General features: G+C 46.1%; 1 protein-coding gene across 3 annotated transcripts in view; it reads left to right on the forward strand.

The window, feature by feature from the left end:
- The window catches only part of il1rapl2 (interleukin 1 receptor accessory protein-like 2), a 1,090,987-nt gene that overhangs the window by 99,706 nt on the left and 967,201 nt on the right, over positions 1–24,080 (forward strand). The gene's annotated exons all lie outside the window — the stretch shown is intronic.

Consider the following 24,080-nt stretch of genomic DNA (forward strand, 5'->3'; position numbering starts at 1 on the left):
AGATGATGGACAGCATGTGCCGCGACTCAACGAGGTGCCAGTGTGGCATCATTGCTTTGTCCTCGCGGACCTGGCACCATGTGGAGGAGGATGATTCCTACTCCCAGAGGCTGCCAAGATCACCGCAGCCCTGAACCTTTCGGCCTCAGGATCATTCCAGGGCTTGAGCGGGGACTTGTGTGGCATCTCGCAAACTACAGTCCACAAGTGAGGTCATGGATGCCCTGTTTTGTCCGGGCAGAAAACTTTGCAAACTTCGACATAGATGAGGCCCAACAGGATACCCTAGGATTCTCTGCTATCGATGGGATGCGCTAGGTCCAGAGGTAAGAGATGGAATGCATGTCGCCTTGCATGCACCGGGCTGTCAGGGAGTGCCCTACATCAACAGGAATGGGTTCAGAATGTTCAGCTCATGTGTGACCACCACATGAAGATCATGCACGTGTGAGCACACTTCCCAGGGAATGTGCATGACAGCTACATTCTGCAGCAGTCAGACATCCCCGGCCTCTTCGAGGACCACCCCAGAATGACTGGTTGGCTCTTGGGGCCCTCCACAAACTGGCCCAGCAGCAGGGCAACATGCTGGAGGTGGAAGGAGAGGAACATGTGGTCAACTCCGAGGAGATGCCGAACCAGGAGGGACTGGAGAATGGGCCCTTAAGTACCCTGCAATGTAGATTATCAGGCCCTGTGGATTTATCAGCCTTCAATCCCATCAATTTTCCCTAACACCATTCCTTCCTAATACTGATTTTGTTCAGTTCCTCCCTCTCACTAAACCCTGTGTTCCCCAACATTTAAGGTACAGTATTTGTGTCTTCCTTTGTGAAGACAGAACCAAAGTATGTATTTAGTTAGCCAGCCGTTTCCTTGTTCCCCTGTTTTTGATTGTAAGGGACCTACATTTGCCTGCACCAATCTTTTTCTCTTCACATACTTATGGAAGCTTCTCCAGTCCATTTTTATGCTCTCCACCAGCTTACTCTCATATTTTATTTTCCCCTTCTTAATCAATCCCTCCTTTGCTGAATTCTAAACTGCTCCCAATCCTCAGGCCTGCTAATTTTTTCTGGCCAATTTGCATGCCTGATAAGCCATGGCTTTGGCCCTTTCCTGTTTTATTTTGCACCAGCCTCTAATGAACAATTGTTGCAGTACACCCATGCACTCTTGGAATATTTGCATTGCCTATCCACTGTCATCCCTTTAGGTAACGGTCTTCTATCCATCATAGCCAACTCGCACCTCATACCATCGTAGTTTCCTCTATTTAGGTTCAGGACCCGAGTCTCAGAATCATCTCCGTCACTTTCTATCTTGCCTTGGAGATCTGCAAGCCTGTAGATTGGAGTTCGGAGGTGACCGGGTCCTGAGGAAAGGATGCCACTAGTCAGAAGGTGGCTTCTGATAGAGATGCCAGCAGCCCCCCCCCCCCCGCCCTTTTCCTGCCCGAGATTGAACCTCGTTCAATTTCAGCTTCCTGTCCCCCCAGATCTACCATCTGCCCGCCAGCCAAGAATTTGAGGCTGGGCCTTAATTAGAGCAAGGGTGCATTTCACAACCGAGCCTTTGCTCACCCCACTGTTAAATCACATCCATGTCAGGGAGGGAGGGAACCAGGAAGTAATCCTGTCCATACAATTTTACGCCTCGCCCCCGCCGATGCTTCGGACCCTGCTGGAGGTCGAGGATGTTGGGTGGGGTGGGGGGGGGATCCCTAAACTTCTGGTCCTTGGTACAGAGTGTCTACTTTTTGGTGCAAATTCCACTTGATATTGATTATGGTCACGTTTCTCCTCCAGACATTCACATGATCACAAGTGGTCACGATCAGTGCAATCAGGCTGCGGAAAAGAACGTCATTATTAATTTTGCTTTGCACTAAAATGTATCCATTGATTTTTTTACAAGTGGTAAACTGGCGCAGTTTTAATGATACAGCTGAAAATAGGTTCCTACTAAAAATGACCATGTTTAGTAAGGATACCCAGTCCTCCACCTGTCTGTAACTTGGGCCGTGATCCTGAGTCCATGAGATCGGTGGTGCGGACAGAGAATCGCCTGAGAATCGGGAAATGCTGGATTCACACTAGAGAAATCGCATTTTCCAATTTTTCCCGCTCTTCGCTGCTGTCATCGTGAGATACACGCCCGATGTGATGTCATGTTGGAAAGGTTTACAGCAAGCTTGGCCAGGCATGAGGCAGTGAGGGGACCACTCTTGGAGTGCAGAAGTAAATAAACCCCTCGGGATTGTAGAGGGACATTCCCCAAGGCAAAGGTTGGCACTGCTAGGTCAGCACAGTGCGATGGCGGTGAATGCTGGTGGTGGGGAGGAAGAGCTCCGATACCTCCGTGATTTGTCTGGGAGCTGTTCGGCTGCAGGGCGCCCTTTACACATATGGCAACCCGATCTCTTTGGAGCCAATCCCCAGCTCTCTGAAGCCCCTCCCCACTAGGGTGATGATGTAAACCACGCCGCTCATTTCTTTTATTGATAATCTTTATTATTGTCACAAGTAGGCTGACATTAACACTGCAATGAAGTTACTGTGAAGATCCCCTAGCCGACACACTCCGGCGCCTGTTCGGGTAAACTGAGGGAGAATTCAGAATGTCCAATTCACCTAACAAGCACGTCTTTGGGTTGTGGGGATGAAACCCACACAAACCCAGGGAGAATGTGTAAACCCAACATGGATAGTGACCCAGAGCCGGGATCGAAACTGGGACCCTGACGCTGTGAGGCAGCAGTGCTAACCACTGCGCTGGATTTTAAAAAATAAACCAGACTGAGAAACTCACGATTTTTAATGGTGTACATTAGTCAGTTAAATATTTGAACTGCTGACATATAAAAACTTGTCCACTGGTAAATCTCGACCTGGAAGGAAGGTCATAATTGAGGAAAGAGGCTCTTTATTTCGAATCTAGGAGCAGTGTTCAGAATGGTCGAAACTCTATTTAATCTGGATCTGGATGTGACATCTGAATATGACATTCACTGAGTTATTGTGATCTTTCGCGCTGCTTTGGTAAATTTTATTCAGAATGCAATGATGAAAACCAATGGAAATGAGCAGCGACTCCAGACCCACAATTTTTAGAAAGACCTCAGGACAGATTGACGGTACTGGTTGTGACATTTGTGAAGAATCTGTGGCTCATAATGCAATCTGAAATTTAGATACCATACTGAAGTTCACTCGGCCAATATTCAAACTTTTGGGCCTCGATTCTCCGCACGACGACTCCAAAATCGCAGCCGGCGCCAGAGCAGAGAATCCATTTTGGGTGCACGAAATGGGGACCAGCGCCGGTTCCCTGATTCTCCGGGCCCGAAAAGCGGCGTAGTTGGAGAGCACACCGCGCCATGTGTCGCCTACCTGCAGCTATTGCTGGATGCCTGCCCTGCCATTCGCCGGGTCGGGCGTGCGGCCGATTGGGGGCACTATTTGGAGGGTCCAGCTCTGTGGTCTGAGTCCGCCAAGGAGCATGGCGCGGCCGCTGAAGGCCGCCATCGTGCGCATGCGCGGCCTCCGACCCGGAAGCATGGGGGCCCGTATCTGCAGCAAAAGCTGTGAGCTTCCCGAAGGGTCACTGATAGCCCCCTGCAGGACTATGAATATGTGGCCCTTTCACACCAGTTTTTCTGTCCTGAAAGGCCACAGTTTTTACGACATCCTGAAGAAATAGTCCCAAAAACAGAGAATCCAGCCCCTGAGCTAAGTTTGCATATCTAGTTGACCATAAATATCTTGTGGTGGCTTATCATTCAACAGTAACCTATTGTCACATGATTTAAATGTCAGGGTCTTTTCAGTTCAGTGCACTGGGAGAGACTAGGCGGTATTTTACATCCGTACCTGGCCGAAGTCAATGGACCTTTTCATGGTCCTCGTCCCGCCCGTGGCAATCTTGCGGTGGGCGGGGCAGAAGAAGCCAGCCCTAACTTGCTGCCCATTCATGCATGTTTATGAAGCTGGATGAAGCTCAGTGAATAAATCTTTGATTTGATTTATTGTCACGTGTACTGAGGTACAGTGAAAAGTATTGTTCTGTGCAGAGTCCAGACAGATCGTTCCATACATGAAAAACATAGACACACATAAATACACAAGGTAAATACATAGACACAGGCATCGGATGATGCATATGGAGTGTAGTACTACTCAGTAGAGAAGACGTGTGAAGAGATCAAATCAGTCCATACGAGGGTCATTCGGGAGTCTGGTAACAGCGGGGAAAAAGCTGTTTTTGAACCTGTTAGTGCGTGTTCTCAGACTCTTGTATCTCCTGCCCGATGGAAGAAGTTGGAAGACAGAATCACCCGGGTGCGAGGGGTCTTTGATTATGCTGCCCACTTTCCCAAGGCAGCAGGAGGTATAGACAGAGTCAGTGGATGGGATGCGGGTTCAGGTAATGGACTGGGCTGTGTTCACGACTCTCTGTCGTTAAAAATGGCATAAATATTAATGACGTTGAGATTGTTTCAATTTTAATGCAAGTTTATGTTGTATTATGCCAATACATTCTCTGGTCAAACTATCTTTGAAGAGCAAGACATTTTAAAATTATATTTTCTACAAGGTCTTTGCAATAGGTAATAAAAATCCAACTCTGCAGCTCATTATTCTAATTTTCATAGTTTTTCCAAGTGATAGGCCTTCTAATGTAATTGTATCTCTGAGGTGTCAAGGTTTTGGCATGAGCGAAAATTTAAATTTCATGAGTTTGCTTTGTATTTGAGCTGGCTTTATTGGTTTCAGGAAAAGATTATCACAACCGAGTTGTTGCTGTTGTGAATTAGGAAATGTGCAATTAATTCTGAAGTTTGGCACAAAACATTGCTAACGTGTCCAGCATAACCTGTGTGTAGATTTGATTCATGCGCTGGGAAACAGTTCGGTGGCTTCAGCAGTATCTAATCACCCATTTCTGTGTAGTTCTTGAGATTGTTATGCTCCCGTGTGCTATTTAGATTATTTGCGTTCTGACCTCAGCTGATTTTCCAAAATTCTAAACCAAGAGACGTGGCTGACATGAGTTGCATTTCACTCATATTTTCCATTTTAAACAAGGTTTTTATTTTATCATCATTGGGATCACTGGTTATGCCAGTATTTATTTCTCAACCCTAATTGTGCCTGAGAAGGTGATAGTGAGCTGTTTTCTTGAACCAGTGCAGCCCACGAGATGTATGTACACCCATAGTGCTGCTCGGGAGGGACTTCCAGGATTTTGATCCAGAGACAGTGAAGGAACGGCCGATACAGTTCCAAGTAAAGGGCGGAACTTGAAAGTAGTGGAGTTCCCATGTATCTGCTTTCCTTGTCTTTCTAGGTGGTAGTGGTCAGGCATTTGGAAGTTGCTGGCCAAGGTCCCTTCGTGAGTTGCTGCACTCCATTTTGTAGATGGTACACACTGCTGCTATTGTGTGACGGTGTTAGAGCAGCCCCCCCCCCCCCCCCCCCCCCCCCCCCCCTCCCCCACAAATCCAGGGTTGATAGTGGGGGATTCAGAAAGGGTAATTCTTATGAATGTCAAGGGGAGATAATTAGATTCTCTCTCGTTGGAGATAGTCATTGCCTGGCTCTTGCATGGCGTGAATGTTACGATTAGCACAAGCCTGAATTTTGTCCAGGTCCTGCTGCATGTTGTGGATCTGTGGTTTTTTAGTCTAATTTTGCCACATGTTCTATGCGGAACATGCATTCATGCTACAAGACTCCTAGATGACTCCCACTCGGACTGATCTGTTCTCTGTAAGAACACTATTCTCGACGTCCTATGCTGCTCTTGCTCATGTATTTGTTTTGTTTGCCCCCTTGTTCCACACTGTAACCAATCACTGTTCTGTAAATGTACATTTGTCAATGTTCTCTGTTGATTATTATTGTGTCTATTATGTACTTATGGTGTACGTTACTCGGCTGCAGAAAAATACATGTGACAATAAATCAAATCAAATTTAGAGTACCCAATTATTTTTATTCTTTTCCAATTAAGGGGCAATTTAGCGTGGCCAATCCACTTAACTCGCGCATCTTTTGGGTTGTGGGGGTGAAGCTCACGCAGACACGGGGAGACTGTGCAAACTCCACACGGGCAGTGACCCAGAGCCGGGATTCGAACCGGGTCCTCAGCATCGCAGTCTTAGTGCTAACCACTGCACCACCCTGCTGCCCATTCATGTATGTTTATGAAGCTGGACGAAGTTAACAAATTACTACCTTCCTAAGTCTCAATGAATAAAATCATAGATGATGGAGATTGTAACAAAATTCAGTATTTTCCAGATCCTAGTAACGAGTCTGTAATGTCTTCATACATTCCCTTGGCCGCAGAAAAATACTTTTCACTGCACTTCGGTACATGTGACAATAAACCAATCAATCACTGAATCAATCAGCTATTTCTGTGAATAAAATACAAGTTTGTCTGTGCAAACATCATGTGGTGAATGTATAATATTAGTAATTCACCAGAGTATTAGTATCGTGTTCTGCCATTGTGTTACAGCTATGTTGTGTTGTTGACCTTGTGGGCTCCACCTATGGGCCATTGTGTGGCTTCACGAATAGGGGGATATGTTGGGACTTGTACGGGCTCCGCCCATGGCTCCTCCCCTTGAAAGGAAGTATAAAGAGCAGTTGACCTGCAGGAGGTTCACAGTATTGTACCAGTCGCACGCAAGCACTGTTCTAAGCTGATTAAAACCTCGGTTTGCTTCTACTCGTGTCTTTGAGTGAATTGATGGTCGCATCACATCACAGGGCCGCACAGACACAGGGAGAACGTGCGGACTCCGCACAGACAGTAACCCAAGCGGGAATCGAACCTGGGACCCTGGCACAATGAAGCAACAGTGCTAACCACTGTGCTACCGTGCAATGTGTTGTCTGTTCGAATTGCCCTCAAACAATGTGCAATGGAAAAGTTAAACCCAAAGCATTTTCAAGTTAAGCTGATCAACATGTGGGACAGGAGAAGGCAAAATAGAAACTCGTAAAAGGAAAGTTCATAACCAACATCGAGAATCACTTTTTCATGCAAAAGAGTGAACTATACATGGAATTGTTTTCTGATTAAGATTGTGGCAATATGAACTCTGGAATCATTCCAGAAGTAGTTTGATGCAGGGATGGGAAGATGTACTGGTTGGAGCCAGATGGCCTTCCTCATTAATATCTATCTTAATGATCTGTAGGCTTAATTTTGGATTTCATTCTCTTTCACCATGATATATTTAGTTCAGTTCCAATATTTTGTAACTTTTTAATGCAATCCAAATACACATTTGCACAGAAACAAAACCTTAGAAAGTTTTGCCTTCATGGTTTGTACATTGTCCTTTTTTTTTGTCTTGTCCAAGGAGAGAAGAATTTTCTCCAAGTGTTTTAATGAGAATGTCTCCATTGCTTTGAGCTTTACAACTATTCAGGTGTTAGCACTCTTGATTAGCGAATACATCCAAACACTTCATCCTGTTAGCTTATCAAATCCCAAACAAAGGTATATCACTGTTACTGCTGCAAAGATATATCCTTCATTTCCAGCAGTTGTCACTGTTTGTACGGCAGACAACATCAAAACAAATGGGTTTACGGTACAAAGTCCAGGCACTCTATTTAGCATATACTTGCACAGGATTTGAGTATAAACCTGGAACGCTTCTTGAAAACAGAAGACTGTATGGTTTTGCGAGATTCTACATAACCATCTTTATCTTTTATTTTTTTTTATTTTATAAATTTAGAGTACCCAATTCATTTTTTCCAATTAAGGGACAATTTAGCATGGCCAATCCACCTACCCTGCACATCTTTGGGTTGTGGGGGCAAAACCCACGCAAACACGGGGAGAATGTGCAAACTCCACATGGACAGTGACCCAGAGCCGGGATCGAACCTGGGACCTCGGCGCCGTGAGGCAGCAATGTTAACCACTGTGCCACCGTGCTGCCCGACAACCATCTTTATCAATGGATGCATATCCTGTGATAAATCTCAATAATTAAAGTCAAACCATTCACCTGAACTTCCCGTTGAGCCTCAACGTGAGCTTTGAAGAATTGAAGTAAGCCCCAGGCATGGCTTATTTTTAATTAAAAATAGTAGACCCAATGCCTCCGGCTAAGCCAGGAGCTGGAATCTTGCTGCCATTGTGTTAATTTTCTGCCCAGTTTTACTGTGCCTCGGATTGATGTTGTGCATTTTAGACACGAGGAGGGGGAAATTAGAATTTGTTTGCGTAGCGTGGTGTTTATTATTGACCCCAAAACAGGGAATAATTTCCCCCACCTAATGGGATTGCAAGGAGTACCTTCAACACAGAAACTATGGCTGTTCATGAAGGCTCAACACCACCAATTTTACAAAAGCAATCAGGGGTGGTCATTAGCGTTGGCCTTGCTGATGATGCTTACGTCTTGAGAATGAGTTTTAAAAATGATGAGCTTCATGCACTTAGGACCTGTAGAAATTATAAAAGCTATGACATACAGTTCCATTCTATTGTCAGTCTGTGGCAGTGGTTGTTGTTATGGGTCGTAGAGGACAGAATCCTAATAATTAAGAATTTACAACTCACCGTAATGGTTATCACCTTACTTTTGCACGTTCTGTACTGATTACATTTTTGGCCAGTCAATTAAAGAAACCTTTTAGAACAAGTTAGAGCATTCTTTGGGAAGCAGGGCATGTAGCTTGATGTATGCAGAAGCAATTCTGTAACAGAGCGAATCAAATGGCCAAATAGCTGCGTGTGTACAGTTAGTCAAAGGTAATGGGAGAAAACCTGCATCTTGTTTGTTGGGATACAGAGTATTAAATTTAATGGGTCTACTGGGACATTTTTTAGCCCCATACATTGTGAGGTTGAATTAATGAATGGGCTCGCTTGCAATGCTCTGTCCAAATATACTTGAGTTGGTGCCAATATTGAACAAATGCAGTGCTTTTCTTAGTCAAAGGCAATTCATGAAGGCGTTAATTATATTTTATTTTGTACAAATACAAGGACTATTGGGGCAGCTTTATACTTCCGAGTGCGTGCATTTGTGGGTGTCAGTTTGGTTACTGACTTTCCCCCTCTGTTTGAAAGAATAATTAACAAGGGCTGACCTCTAAATACAGTCGACTGACTAATATCCAAAACTGGCTGCAACTGAGCTGATTGCATTCAAAATATATTTCCAGTATAAGCAATAAGAAACTTAATTATTTACTGATGAGGTGGTGGACAGAGAGATAGTCCATAAGTAAACAAAACCTTCTGGCACCTATTGAATATATATTTAAATATTGAGCTAACGTCTGACTGGAAAGGTTTACCGCACTGGCAATTTTTCAGAAAACTAATGAACTGTCTTTAAAATACTGGATTTAATGCTGCTCGACACCCACCTGGATTGTCTGCAGGCATCGACCACAGCAGCTGTTTGAATTTTAGCCCAGTGTTAACAAACAACAGTTCTAATGGAGTACCTTAATCTTTTGGACATTCCTCTTCATGTTACTTTTGGCGAAGGGTTAAATCATTTCAGAAGGGAGATGGATGAACGCATCTGCCAAAGTAGAGGCCAGCAGAATCACAGAATAACACAGCAGAGAAGGGGGTTATGTGGTTCATTAAATCTATACTGTTTCTTTCAAAGATAAATCCAATTAGTGACACTCCCTGGCTCTTATCCCTGATACCTATAACCTATGTTCTCATTCAAGTATTTATTCAAATTCCTTTTGAAAGTTACTGTTGAATCTGTGCATTCCCAATCCTAAGAAATTAATAGATAAAATATGTTTTTGTCGTATTGCCTCTGGTTCTTTGGCAATCACCTTAAATCTGTGCCCGTCATGTTTATCGACCTGTTAACTGTTGGAAACGGTTCCTTACCCCTTCAGGATAGAAACTCCCTCTATTATATTTCCTCCTCCCCTCTATTCTGAAGAGAACAACCCTCGCTTCTCCAGTCTGTCCTCATATCTATGGGGGTCAGTTTAGCTCAGTTGACTGGACGGCTGGTTTGTGATGCGGAGCGACCCCAACAGCAGTGCGGCCTCAATTCCTGTACCGGTTGAGGTTATCCACGGAGGCCCCGCCTTCTAAACGTTGCCCCTCGCCCGAGGTGCGGTGACCCTCGGGTTAAATTGGCACCAGTCAGCTGACTCTCAAAGGTGAAAGTAACCTCCAGCCTTCTGGGAATATGCCGGCTTTTCTTTCATCCAGGTAACTGTAGTCCCTCATCCTGGGAACCATTCTGGGAAACCCCGTATGCGCCCTCACCGAAACCTTCATGACCTTCCAGAATTGAGCACAGTAATCCAGCTCGAGCCCAGTCAATATTTTATATGCGTTCAGCACAGGTTTCAGGTTTTTGTGCTCTGTGGGCAGGTTTTGATGTGTCTCCAGGGGGTGAAGGAAGTAGAGCGGAAAGTGAATGGTCCCTCCCACTTTGCTCCCGCCATCTCCACTCACCCAATTGACACACCCCAGGTGCAACACCCATATCCCATGAATTCATTTTTAAAATATTGGTGCAAGAGATGATCTCGAGATGATATAGGGCGGCATGGTGGCACAGTGGTTAGCCCTGTTGCTTCACAGTGCCAGGGTGCCAGGTTCGATTCCCTGTCTGTGCAGAGTCTGCATGTTCTCCCTGTGCCTGTGTGAGTTTCCTCCGGGTGCTCCGGTTTCCTCCCACAAGTCCCAAACGACATGCTGTCAGGTAATTTGGACATTCTGAATTCTCTCTCTGTGTGTCCCCGAACAGGCGGCGGAATGTGGCGACTAGGGGCTATTCACAGTAACTTCATTGCAGTGTTAATGTAAGCCTACTTGTGACAATAAAGATTATTATTATTGAGTAATATGGCTTTATAGGAGAAATATTTAGCATTCGGAATGAATCTCTCTCTAATAAGTGAGGGTGTATACATATTTGGGAAGTTATAATTCACTGAGAAAACTCCGCACAGTGTGCTTGATTTATCTTAAGTAGGAAATTATGGCATAATTTCACTAGACTGGTAAACTAGAGGTTAAGGCTAATTCTGTGGGGTTATGGGTTCAAATCCCATAACAACAGCTGGTGGAATTTAAATTCAGTTCATATGGTATGGAATTGGTTCACTAATGTTCTTTCGGGAAAGAAATACCTGATCTGGCCTCCATGTAACTCCAGATCACAACATAAATATATATGTGTGGTTGACTTTCAACTGCCCTCTGAAATGGTCCAGCAAGCCACTCAGTTCAAGGGATATTAGGCATGGAGAATGGATGCTGGCATTGCCAGCAGTGCCCATGTCAGAGAGACTAAAGAAAAAAACATAATACTGACAAACCACGGTGGTGGTTAGGCTGATTATCTGCGATATTGTATCCTGCTAGCATGTGAGTTCAAGCGTACCGTTTTCTCAAACTTTTTCATTTCAGTATTGAGAGAGGACACACTACCTAACGTGCTCTTGGAAAGATCACTGTCAAGAGTTCCAAGAGCAAGTTCCTTCCTGTCTCTCAATAGGAGAAAGGCACATTGTGCGGCGAAAAAACGAGTGGGGTGGTCAGTAAATGTGTGTTAAATTAGCATGCAAATTTACAATAGTTCATTTTTCTTTTTGTGGTAAGTCATGAAATGTAAAGCACTTTCCACTTCAACAAGCGCCATTGTTTATTTTGGCTGAGGACAGACAAATCCATCTGTCACGTGTCGGTGATGTCTTTTTTCCAATGTTTCCTGGTGAAAAAGAGAAAAGACTCACGTTCATACAGCAACTGTAACGATCTCAGGAGTGTGGAAACTTACAAACAGTGAAACATCTTTGAATTGTAAGTACTGATGTAATGAGGATGGTGTGACAGCCAGTTTGTGCACAGTAAGCTCCATCAAACGCCAGTGAGACATAATCAATAAACTGTTTGATTTTGTGATGTTGATTGAGGCCAACAATAGTGGCCAGACTGGGGACAATTGCTCTTCTCTGACATGGTACTATGTGATCTTTGAAACCCACCTGACAGTGAAGACAGAAGAAATTCCTCATCTCAAGAGAACACCTCTAACTGTGCACCTCTAACTAATTCTCAGTGCTGCACTGGAGTGTCAATCTAGATTTGTGTGCTCATTCTTCTCTTGTGGGACTTCGAACCTACACAGTTCTGACTCAAAGGCGAGTGTACATAACTGCAGAGCAGATATTAATAACATAATAAAATCACAGAGTCACAGGATCACATCAGGACAAAAGGAGGCCATTTAGCCCCCTGTGTGTCTGTGCCAGCTCTCCGAATGCGGAATTTACATAGTCCATTCCTCCACTTTCTCTCATGGCCCTACGCATTCATCCTCTTCGGATATCAGTGCAATTCTTCTTTGAATTCTTCGCTTGAGCCTGCCTCCCTCACACTCTCAGGCAGTGCAATCCATACCCCAACCACTCACTGCGGGGGGAAAGAAAATATTTTTCTCGTATCACTTTTGTTTCTTTTACGAATTACTTTAAGTCTGAGCCCTCTCAGTCTGGACTCTTACATGAGAGGGAACAATTTCTCCCGACCGACTCTGTCCAGACCCCTCGTGATTTTGAACACCTCCTTCAAATCTCTGCTCAGCTGTCATACCATTCATGTCCTCAGGGTGACGATTCCAATGAGCTATCGTTTGATCCTGTCCACCTCCATTCGGGTTTTCACTCTTAAATGTGTCCCTTGGCTGTGATCTTGATCTGTTGCCGCATTGAGAAATTTGGCCAAATTTATTCCTCCATTTTTAATTAAATCAGCTTGTGCAATCCATCAGCCTTTGGATGCAGGCGGTTCATTCCAGACACTTAATAAAATCAATCTGCTTCATCGGTAAATTTCTGTCTGAAAGGTCTTAATCTGTTGCTGGTGCTTGCAGCTAATTTTAATTTTGTGATCTGATTGATGTAGATAGTAATTTCTCAGTCTAAATACTTACGGGTTATATCTTTTGAAAGTAACATTGCTGTGTGCATTTGATTCCAGGGGGTTTTCTGTGTCAATATTCCTGTGCAAGATCTAATTTGTTCTAAGATGACAGTGGGTGGCTGGAGACCAACAGAGGAAACAATACTGCAGCTGGGCATTGTCTCTACGTTAGCAGTTCCCCATATCAAAATTCAAAGCTATTTTGTGCAAGCGTTTGGAGGAGAAGGAAAGACTGGACCTTGCCTGAATACCGTTCTTCCATTTCACAGCACCTTACAAATAAAAAAGTGCGTAAAATCTATCATCCAACAGAAATATATTTTCACTGGTTATTTTTGGCCAAAAAAGAGCAATGATTTGCATAATATTAACTTTTGAATTCATTATTATTTGCATCACTCTATTTAAAATATTCACTTTTTACCAATATGGTAATCGCACCAATTGTGTAGCACAGTGGTTAGCACTCTTGCTTCAACGCACCAGGGTCCCAGATATGATTCCCGGCTTGTGTCACTGTTTGTGCGGAGTCTGCACGTTCTCCCTGTGTCTGCGTGGGTTTCCTCCGGGTGCTCCGGTTTCCTCTCACAAGTCCCGAAAGACGTGCCTCTTAGGTGAATTGGACATTCTGAATTCTCCCTCAGTGTACCCAAACAGGTGCCAGAATGTGGCAACTAGGGGCTTTTCACAGTAACTCCATTGCAGTGTTAATGTAAGCCTACTTATGACAATAAAGATTATTATTATAAATAAATGTATTTTTAAACTTGCTTGCTAATCAACCAGGGGCAAAATTCTCCGACCCCCCGCAGGGTCGGAGAATCGCCCGGGGCCGCCGGAAATCCTGACCCCGCCGTGGCAGAAATTCTCTGCCACCTGGGAATTGGTGGGGGCAGGAAACACCACCCGCCGATTGGCGAGCCCCCTGCGGCGATTCTCCGGCCCGCGATGGGCCGACGTCCCGCCGCTGGGAGGCCTCTCCCGCCGCCGTGGTTTGAACCACCTCTGGTGGCGGTGGGATCAGCGGCGCAAGCCGGCCCCCGGACCCAGGGGGCGCGCGGGACGATCGGACCCCGGGGGGTGCCCCCACGGTGGCCAGGCCCGCGATCGGGGCCCACCGATCGGCGGGTGGGCCAGTGCTGTGGGGGCACTCTTTTTCTTCCACCGCCGCCACGGCCTCCACCATGGCGGAGGCGGAAGAGAATCCCCCAGCGCGCATGCGCCGGTGGTGACGTCAGCGGCAGCTAACACACCAGCGCATGCGCAAACCGGCGAAGGCCTTTCGGCCAGCCCTGGCTCCAGGTGGCGGGCGTCAAAGGGCGCTGGAGTCGGTTTGGGCGCCAGTCGGTGTGGTGCCAACCGCTCCGGCACGGGCCTAGCCCCTCAATGTGAGGGTTTGGCGCACCTTTGGGGAGGCCCGACGCCGGAGTGGTTGGCGCCACTCCGCTACGCTGGGACCCCCCGCCCCGCCGGGTAGGGGAGAATCCCACCCCAGATCATTGCTTCTCTCCAAATCTGTACAAGTTATCAAGATAAGTGACATGTCCATGTGTATCCTGGAGCAGGATGTGTAAAAGATGGTGGAGCAGATCATCAGGTGACTAGGTTCTTCCTCAGGCTAAGATGCTCATGCCCAGACAGTAATGGGGCTTTCTCCCTGTTTTCCTCAACCACCTCCCTCAGCTCACCCAGCTCTCCTGGCTTGAGAAGCTGCAGTATATATAGTCCTGTATTGTAGCTTCACCAGGTTGATATCTCATTTTTAGGTACACTTCTGGAGTGCCTCCTGCACTCTTTATTGAAACAATGTTGAGCCTCTGACTTGGTAGTCATGGTAGAGTGGGGGACCTGCTGGGCCATGAGGTTACAGATTGTGGTTGAGTGGTTTTGGGATAAAAGGTTCTTTTTCGGAATGGCAACCGGTGACAAGTGGTGTCCCGCAGGGTTCAGTGTTGGGGCCACAGCTGTTCTCTTTATATATTAACGATCTAGATGACGGGACTGGGGGCATTCTGGCCAAGTTTGCCGATGATACAAAGATAGGTGGAGGGGCAGGTAGTATTGAGGAGGTGGGGAGGCTGCAGAAAGATTTAGACAGTTTAGGAGAATGGTCCAAGAAGTGGCTGATGAAATTCAACGTGGGCAAGTGCGAGGTCTTGCACTTTGGAAAAAAGAATAGAGGCATGGACTATTTTCTAAACGGTGACAAAATTCATAATGCTAAAGTGCAAAGGGACTTGGGAGTCCTAGTCCAGGATTCTCTAAAGGTAAACTTGCAGGTTGAGTCCGTAATTAAGAAAGCAAATGTAATGTTGTCATTTATCTTAAGAGGCTTGGAATATAAAAGCAGGGATGTACTTCTGAGGCTTTATAAAGCACTAGTTAGGCCCCATTTAGAATACTGTGAGCAATTTTGGGCCCCACACCTCAGGAAGGACATACTGGCACTGGAGCGGGTCCAGCGGAGATTCACACGGATGATCCCAGGAATGGTAGGCTTAACATACGATGAACGTCTGAGGATCGTGGGATTATATTCATTGGAGTTTAGGAGGTTGAGGGGAGATCTAATAGAAACTTACAAGATAATGAATGGCTTGGATAGGATGGACGTAGGGAAGTTGTTTCCATTAGCAGGGGAGACTAGGGCGCGGGGGCACAGCCTTAGAATAAAAGGGAGTAATTTTAGAACAGAGATGAGGAGAAATTTCTTCAGCCAGAGAGTGGTAGGTCTGTGGAATTCATTGCCACAGAGGGCGGTGGAGGCCGGGACATTGAGTGTCTTTAAGACAGAAATTGATAAATTCTTGATTTCTCGAGGAATTAAGGGCTATGGGGAGAGAGCGGGTAAATGGAGTTGAAATCAACCATGATTGAATGGTGGAGTGGACTCGATGGGCCGAATGGCCTTACTTCCGCTCCTATGTCTTATGGTCTTATGAGTGAAATTCTGCTGCTGCTGATGGCCCACAGCACCACATGGACGCCCAGTCTTGAGTTGCGAGATCTGTTTGAAGTCTATCCCATTTAGCTGGTTGGTAGTGCCACACAACACAATGGAGAGTTTCCTCACCCTGGCACCCTGGAATTGCCACCTGTGTACCAGCATGGCAAGGTGCCCAGGTGGTACTGCCAGGCTGGCATTTTTCCTGCAGTGGAGATTGGGCCTGGGGTGCCCTGACTGTATGAGGTGGGGTGCGGGGAGCCTAAGGATCACCTTATAGGTGAGTCGGGGCTTTGGGAGAGTTTGGGGGTCATGTCGGGGGGGTTCAGCAGATCAGAACGCCATTTTATTGACATCCCAATCTCTTTCTGGACTGAGGAGCTCTGACGAGTGAAGTTCCTCGTTGCAGGTATTGGGCCTAACAGTGGCCTTGGTGGGGCGTTCTCCGCTGAGGCCATGAATTGCAACAAAGTCTGGAGAGATAGTGGGGTGTCTCTTAGTGCTCACGGGAAACACCTGGCTAAACGTGCTCATCTCGGGACTTTTTTACCATGTGGTTAGATCGTGCCCACAGTCTATGGAGTCCTCAGAAAGTGGTCACGTTTATCCAGCTCTTTGGTGTAAAATAAATATTGATTTTTAAATAGTCAGAAGGAGATTTGCCACAGCGGCCAACAGCCTTACCCAATCTCTCTTTCTTTTTAAACCTCTCACATCAACGCTCATTTGTTTGTGATTTGAAAAACCTACCAGAAGATCACATTGCTGCTAACCAAGTGTTTTTAAAGGAGAATTCTAAATCTGCAGTTCAATTACTCCTCTGTGGAAAAGGGTACCTTTCCCCTGTGGAAAAACATCTGGAGAGTTTATAATTTTTTTCTGACTTGTTACTTGGGCAAACTTTCAAGATCTGTGAGCTCAAGGAGACGGAGCAGCTGCAGGAGAAGGTGCCCAGTATTTTCCCTGAATAGTGACTCAATTGATGGCCAAACAAACCCCATTGTCAGCAAGCAAATTGGCACCACAGACAGATGACTCTTAGCCAGACGTCAGAGTCTTTCACTTATCTGAAATGTTTTTGGGAGATTTTGATGACCCAATGAAAGTGATTCCCTGGTCGATGCCCAGCAAACTGACCCGGGGTTTCAGAAAATTAACCTAAATTGCCCAAATTGAAGCTGAAATTCCCTGCACCATCTGTGAAGTGGACTGCTGATGGAGGCCCCACCCCAACCTTCCCACCCAAGATCGAGGATGTTAACTTATTCTATTTCCCACCCTGCGTTATCCATCATCCATCAACCAGAAAATTGAGGCTGGTCAGCAAAATACTTTTACCTGGTCATTAATTGACCATTAAAGGCCTTAATTGGGAAAAGGGTGAGCTTCCCACCTGAGGCCCTGCACTCTCTGCTGCATCCGGACTGAGGTACCGGTGGGAATCATGTTCATGCAATTTCATGCCCCCCCCCCCCCCCACCTCAGAACCCGCCAAAATCAATACATTTCAGGCCTATATCTATTTTATTTTATGAAGTTATCTATTTTATGAAGATATACAAAGTTAGGGTTTTAATCCCCTCGCAATTAACTTATTCAGTCTCAGTCCAAGGCTTTGGGTCCAGTGCTGTCAAAATGGATTAGGTAGGGAGTGTAGTGCTATCATGGTTGTGTTGTAATGCACCGACTGACCACTAGAGTCTCATTAGTATATAAGTGAATGTTCGAGTCAGGTGACCTCAGACTGACCAGGAAGCTGGAATGGAGAACTTGCTTGTGCAAGATAATACTATTATTCATCTGTTGTTTTGTATATATTTGACCCACAGTGAATGCTAATAAATCATTTATAGCTTGAGCTACAAATGTTTTTGTAATATAAATCAGGTCATCCGACAAGAAGATTACAGGGAGGTCAGGTGTCTTTCATCTGTGCAGACTCGATGGGTCAAAGGGCCTCTTCTGCACAGTATGACCAAAAAGGTTAGGAGGGCTTATTGGGTTATGGGGATAGGGTGGAAGTAAGGGCTTAGGTGGGTTTTCTGCACTGTATGTTCTATGTACTATATGTACTATGTACTATGTATTATTCTGCGATTCCAATCCTGAAGCAATTCAAAATCATAAAACAATTTCCCTCCATAGTGCCCAGTTCAGTGTTTGGTTTGGTCCTTCCATACACCCAAATCTTCTCGTACTTTTTTTGAACTTTTCTTGCAGTAGTGCAGTTTCCCTGCACTGGCCAGCCTTTCACTGATCCCAACCCCCCAGCTTCCTATTCAGTCATAGACCCTTTTTGGTATTTGATCCTTGGACTTTGTAGAGTTTTTAAACTATTTGCTGGAAGTTATGGTTAGGCTCTGTTCACTGCTTTCCTCCCATTGAGGAACCTTTTTTAAGTAGTCTTTTTTTTCTCTTCAATCGCTGTTGGCGGTTATCATCTGCAATGGCACTGACATCGGACACTGACTGTGGGATATATCGGAACTCACGATCAGTAAAAACTGAATTCTCCCAGTGCTGCCTGCTTATTGCAGTGTTAAATTGAAGATGCTGACCCTTTTTTCAAGGGTTTCTCACCTTTTCTTGATCATCACAAGGCTCTCTGACTTTGCTGCCAGATCAGGGTGTCCACGGGCCACCAGGTGCTCTGGTGCAGCCCTTACAAAATTGAGCTGTTGATTTATTTTGCCTCCCGCTGCCTCGCGTCTTCAATTGAGCTCTTTTGGAGATTTGCAACTGCCTTCAATTTTGGTGATTTTTTTCCCCCCTCTGGTCAAACTTCTTTAAAGTTGATTTTCGGAGAATCCGGGGTCCTTCAGATCTGCCACCATGCTTTATTCAGCTGTGGCTGACAAAAGAACAATTGGTGAGACATAGGTATGTCAGAGCGAAAACTGGTTTCTTGGATAATCATAATCATATTATGTATATCTTATATATATAATGGGTGGGATTCTCCGCCCACGTTCACCCGCCGACCGGAGAATCCCGTCCAAGGTCAATGAAGTTTTCCATTGTCGGCTTCTCGCCCGTGGTGTTCTTACAGTGGGCGGGGCGGAATAATCCAAGTCTATCGGCGCGATTCTCCACTGCCCACGACGGGTCGGAGAATAGGGGGAGGGCCTTCCCGACAATTTTCACGGCCTCCTGCTATTCTCCCCTCCCCCCTCCGACCACCCACCGACACGAATCGCTGCTCGCCATTTTTTATGGCAAGCAGCGATTCTCCGCAGGCCGATGGGCCGAATACCGCAGAGTGTACGGCCGTTTTCACGGCCGCAATCACACCTGCTTTCAGCGTTCATGAAAACGGCCGCAAAGTTCCCGTTCCGGACAACCATGGCACCGATGGTGGCATGGGCCTGCGATCGGTGGGCACCGATCGCAGGCAGTGGGTCCGATACCCGCACACTACTTGTTCTTCCGCCGCCACGCAGGATCAGTCCGCGGGGTGGCTGAGGGGAATGACGGTCTGCGAATGCGTCGGTTTGACGCGTCTGCATGATGACGTCATCCGCACATGCGCGGGTTGGAGCCGTCCAACCTGCGCATGTGCGGGTGACGTCATCGTGCGCGTCAGCCGCCGTGACTCTTGGCGGGCGGAGTTAGCGATGTTCGCTAACTCCGCGTCGCCGTGATTCCCCCGGCCCCGATACTAGCCCCGCCCGGGGGGAGAATCGGGTCCCGGGACGGAGCTCCGAGGCTGGCGTGAAACACGGCCAGTTTCACGCCAGCCTTCACAGCATGCCGGATTTGCGGAGAATCGCGCCCTATATATATCAGGGGAGGCAGTAGTGTAGTGGTATTGTCACTGGACTAGTAATCCAGAGACTCAGAGTCATGTCCTGCGGATCCGGGTTTGAATCCTGCCATGGCAGATGGTGAAATTTGAATTCAATTAAAATCTGGAATTAAAAGTCTAAAAGATGACCATGAACGCAGTGTCGAGTGTTGTAAAAGAAAATCATCTGGTTCACTAATGTCCTTTTGAAAATCTGTCGTCCTTACCTGGTCTGGCTTACATATGACTCCAGATCTACAGCAATGGTAAAAAAATACATACATGTATATCACTCAGTCTAAGCTATGAGCATTCTCTCTCTCACCTCTTGGTCTCTTCACGTGGGATGTACTGTTTCCTCAGTCCCACACATCATCCCTTTCAACCTTGAACACCTAAATATTACAATTAATCATTTCTGCATCTTTACCCGAGTGAGTCGTAACAATAAAATTAACTCTTCACGTGTTAACCTAAAGAATCTGGCCAACAGGGGCAGCACGGTGGCACAGTGGTTAGCATTGCTGCCTACGGCGCTGAGGACCCGCGTTCGAATCCCGGCCCTGGGTCACAGTCCGTGTGGAGTTTGCACATTCTCCCCGTGTCTGCGTGGGTTTCACCCCCACAACCCAAAGATGTGCAGGATAGGTAGATTGGCCACTCTAAATTGCCCCTTAATTGGAAAAAATAATTGGGTACTCTAAATTTTTATTTTTTTTAAAAAGAATCTGGCCAACTTATTTCTTGCACTGAGAGCCAGATAGTTAGATAAATACTGAGCTGGCACCATCAGCTCCAAGTTAAATTCAAACTCTGTTATCACCAATTCAGGAGCTATCCGAGTTGTTACTTGTTGTCACCGTACATCATTTGCATGCCTTTTGAGAGCAAGAGGTCAGATATGTTCCAGAAAAGATTATTCTTTATCTGTCTTTTTCTCAGCTGTCTTCTGACAGAGGGATAATGTGCCAGTATTGTCAATACCACCACCTCATTACAGTACATCCTGCAAAGCTATTTATTCTGTTGCTGTTAAGGTGCTGAGTAAGCCACATTTAAAGTGTTCTTTATTGCTTTTTCTTTTGCTCCCCCAGCCGGTACTGCTTATCCAGCAGTGACATTATATCTCTTTGACCCTCTCTGCATCATAGGCACAGACTGATATTGGGTTAGATTGAAGTTCGGATATGAATATAGGCATTGACACTGTGAACTGTTTCCCTCTGAATTCTTTGTGTTGCACTTGCAATAAATAACTTGGTGTACAGTGAGTCTCATGTTGACCCAACAGTTGGTAGCAATTACATCAGACACTAACCAGTGAGTCCCATAGCGCAACGAAACTGCGATATAAAGTTACAAGTCACCTCACCCTCCTTGTTCTCTATTTGCTTTAACGAGCTCAGCCTCAATCTCTGGCCTGAAGGCACGCTTTCCACTGAGGTCATGATGTGAGTTGACTCCTGTGAACAGGAATATGTGACTACTTTTACAATCTTCCACGCTGTTGTACTTGGTTTATTGCTGTGGTGTAGTTGGCAGTTTACAGTCATGTCCACTTTCTTTGTGGTTTTCAAGGTCAACCGAACCGGGCGGCATGGTAATCACAGTGGTTAACATTGTTGCTTCACAGTGCCAGGGTCCCAGGTTCAATTCCCGGCTTGAGTCACTGTCTGTGCGGAGTCTGCACCTTCTCCCCGTGTCTGCGTGGGTTTCCTCCGGGTGCTCCGGTTTCCTCCCACAGTCCAAACATGTGCTGTTAGGTAAATTGGACATTCTGAATTCTCCCTTCGTGTACCCGAACAGGCGCCGGAATGTGGTGAATCGGGTATTTTCACAGTAACTTCATTGCAGTGTTAATGTAAGCCTACTTGTGACAATAAAGATTATTATTACATTTTCAATTGAAATGAAATGAAATGAAAATTGCTTATTGTCACAAGTAGGCTTCCAATGAAGTTACTCTGAAAAGCCCCTCGTCGCCATATTACGGCACCTGTTCGGAGAGGCTGGTACGGGAATTGAACCGTGCTGCTGGCCTGCCTTGGTCTGCTTTCAAAGCTAGCTCTTTAGCCCTGTGCTAAACCACCCTCAGAATTGTGAATATCTTGTTTCTCTAGCTTCTGGCCATCCCCCAGTTTTAATTGTCCCCTGTCCCAGTTCTGTTACTTAATTTTCCTTCCTCCATTTACATTCAAAGCTTGTTTTAAATTCAGTGCGTAAGTGGTGTCTCAAACTGCGATCAGGCCCTTCAAACATGTAACTATTTCCACTTTCCAGATTCCCAAGTATTGTGCCTGATACGTTCTCTCCTTTTTCTACCTTCCTGCAGCAGTGTGTCAGTCTTCATTGTTTTGAGTCCTCACCACCTGAACCTCAGTATTGTACTTTCTGCAACATGTTTCTCAACTGTTGAATTCCCAGTGCTGATGTTGGGTTTTCACTGGCCAGAGGAGGAGTGAATAACACCCATCAGTTTCAGCTGAACATTGATATCACTGCCAATCCCCAGCGAGTACCATTAGTCTCCTCATTAGTCTCCCATAACTCAGTTCCAATAGTTTTCCTCTGAGTGAAAAGATGTGGGTTCACGTCCCATTCCAGAGATTTAATCGCATATTCCGGGTTGATCCTGCCTCCAGAGGGAGTGTGGCGTTATCTGGGATGCTGTTTTTTTGGATGTGGCAATAAACGCTCAGGTGGGTGTATGAGATCCGATGAAACTACTTCAAAGGAGAGTGGGGACTGATGTTAAAAGACCTCTCAACCCCCCTCCCCCCCCACACACACACCACGGCCTCTACAGAATAGAGGGTGCTCGAGCCTCCCTAACCCAATCTCATAAGGCAACCCTGGGCATGATCCCCGACACGGCCAATCTTGCACCCAGGCACCTTGGCACTGCCAGCTTGGCACCCTGGCAGTACCCTTGCTAGCCTGGCAATGCAACCTGGGAACCCTGGCAGCAGCAGGGTGACACTGCCAGGGTGCACAGGTGATAGCGGCAACGTGCCATGTTTCCAGTGCCAGGGTGCCCTGGTGGCATCGGAGATGCCAGCGATTTTGATTTTGGATTCAGATTTATTGTCACGTGTTCCGAGGTACAGTGAAAAATATTGTTCTGTGTACAGTCCAGGCAGATCGTTCCATATGTGAGAAACATAGGACATACATTAAATACACAATGTAAATACATAAACATAGACATCGGGTGAAGCATACGGAGTGTAGAACTACTCAATAGAGATCAGTACAGTCAACAAGAGAGTCATTCAGGAGTCTGGTAACTGCGGGGAAGAAGCTATTTTTGAATCTGATAGTGAGTGTCCTCAGACCTTTGTTTCTCCGGCCCAATGGACGTGGTTGGAAGAGAAAATAGCCCGGGTAGGAGGGGTCTTTGATTATGCTGCCCGCTCTCCCAAGGCAGCCGGAAGTGTAGACAGAGTCAATGGATGGGAGATGGGTTCACGTGATGGACTGGGCTGTGTTCACGACTCTCTGTAGTTTCTTGCGGTCCTGGGCCGAGCAGTTGCCATACCAGGCTGTGATGCAGCCAGATAGGATGCTTTCTATGGTGCATCTGTAAAAATTGATAAGATTCAATGTGGACATGCTGAATTTCCTTAGTTTCCTGAGGAACATAGGCGCTGATGTGCTTTCTTAGTCGTTTTATCGACATGGGTGGACAAGGACAGATTTCTGATGATGTGCACACCTAGGAATTTGAACCTGTTATCCATCTCCACCTCGGCACCATTGATACAATACTTTTGCTTGCTGAAGTCAATGACCAGCTCCTTCATTTTGCTGACATTGAGGGAGAGATTGTTGTTGTTACACCATTCCACTAGGTTCTCTAAGTCCCTCTTGTACTTTGACTCATAGTTGTTTGAGATCTGAACCACTAGGGTTGTGTCATCAGCAAATATATGGATGAAGTTGGAGCCACATTTTGCCACACAGCCGTGTGTGTATAGTATAACAGGGGGCTATGTATGCAGCCTTGCGGGACCCCGTTATTGAGGACTATCGTGAAGGAGTTGTTGTTGTTACTGATTGTGGTCTATGTGTCAGAAAGCCAAGGGAGGAGCCAAGTCCTAGGTTTTGGAGTTTTGATATGAACTTTGCTGGGGTTATGGTGTTGAAGGCGGAGCTGTAGTAAATGAAAAGGTGTCTGACATAGGGATGCGTGTCAGGCCAGGGGGATAGTGTCTGCTGTGGACAGTATGCGAATTGAAATGGATCAAGGCATTCTGAGAGTATGGAGTTGATGTGTCTCATGCTCAACCTCTCAACATACTTCATAATGATAGATGTCAAGGATACTACCCTGCCCAGAGCCTGACCAGCCAATCGCCTGGGAGACCCTTCAACTGTCATTAGGTCTGGTCC

Source organism: Scyliorhinus canicula, chromosome 17 (genome assembly GCF_902713615.1).
Source record: "Scyliorhinus canicula chromosome 17, sScyCan1.1, whole genome shotgun sequence".
NCBI lineage: Eukaryota > Metazoa > Chordata > Chondrichthyes > Carcharhiniformes > Scyliorhinidae > Scyliorhinus > Scyliorhinus canicula.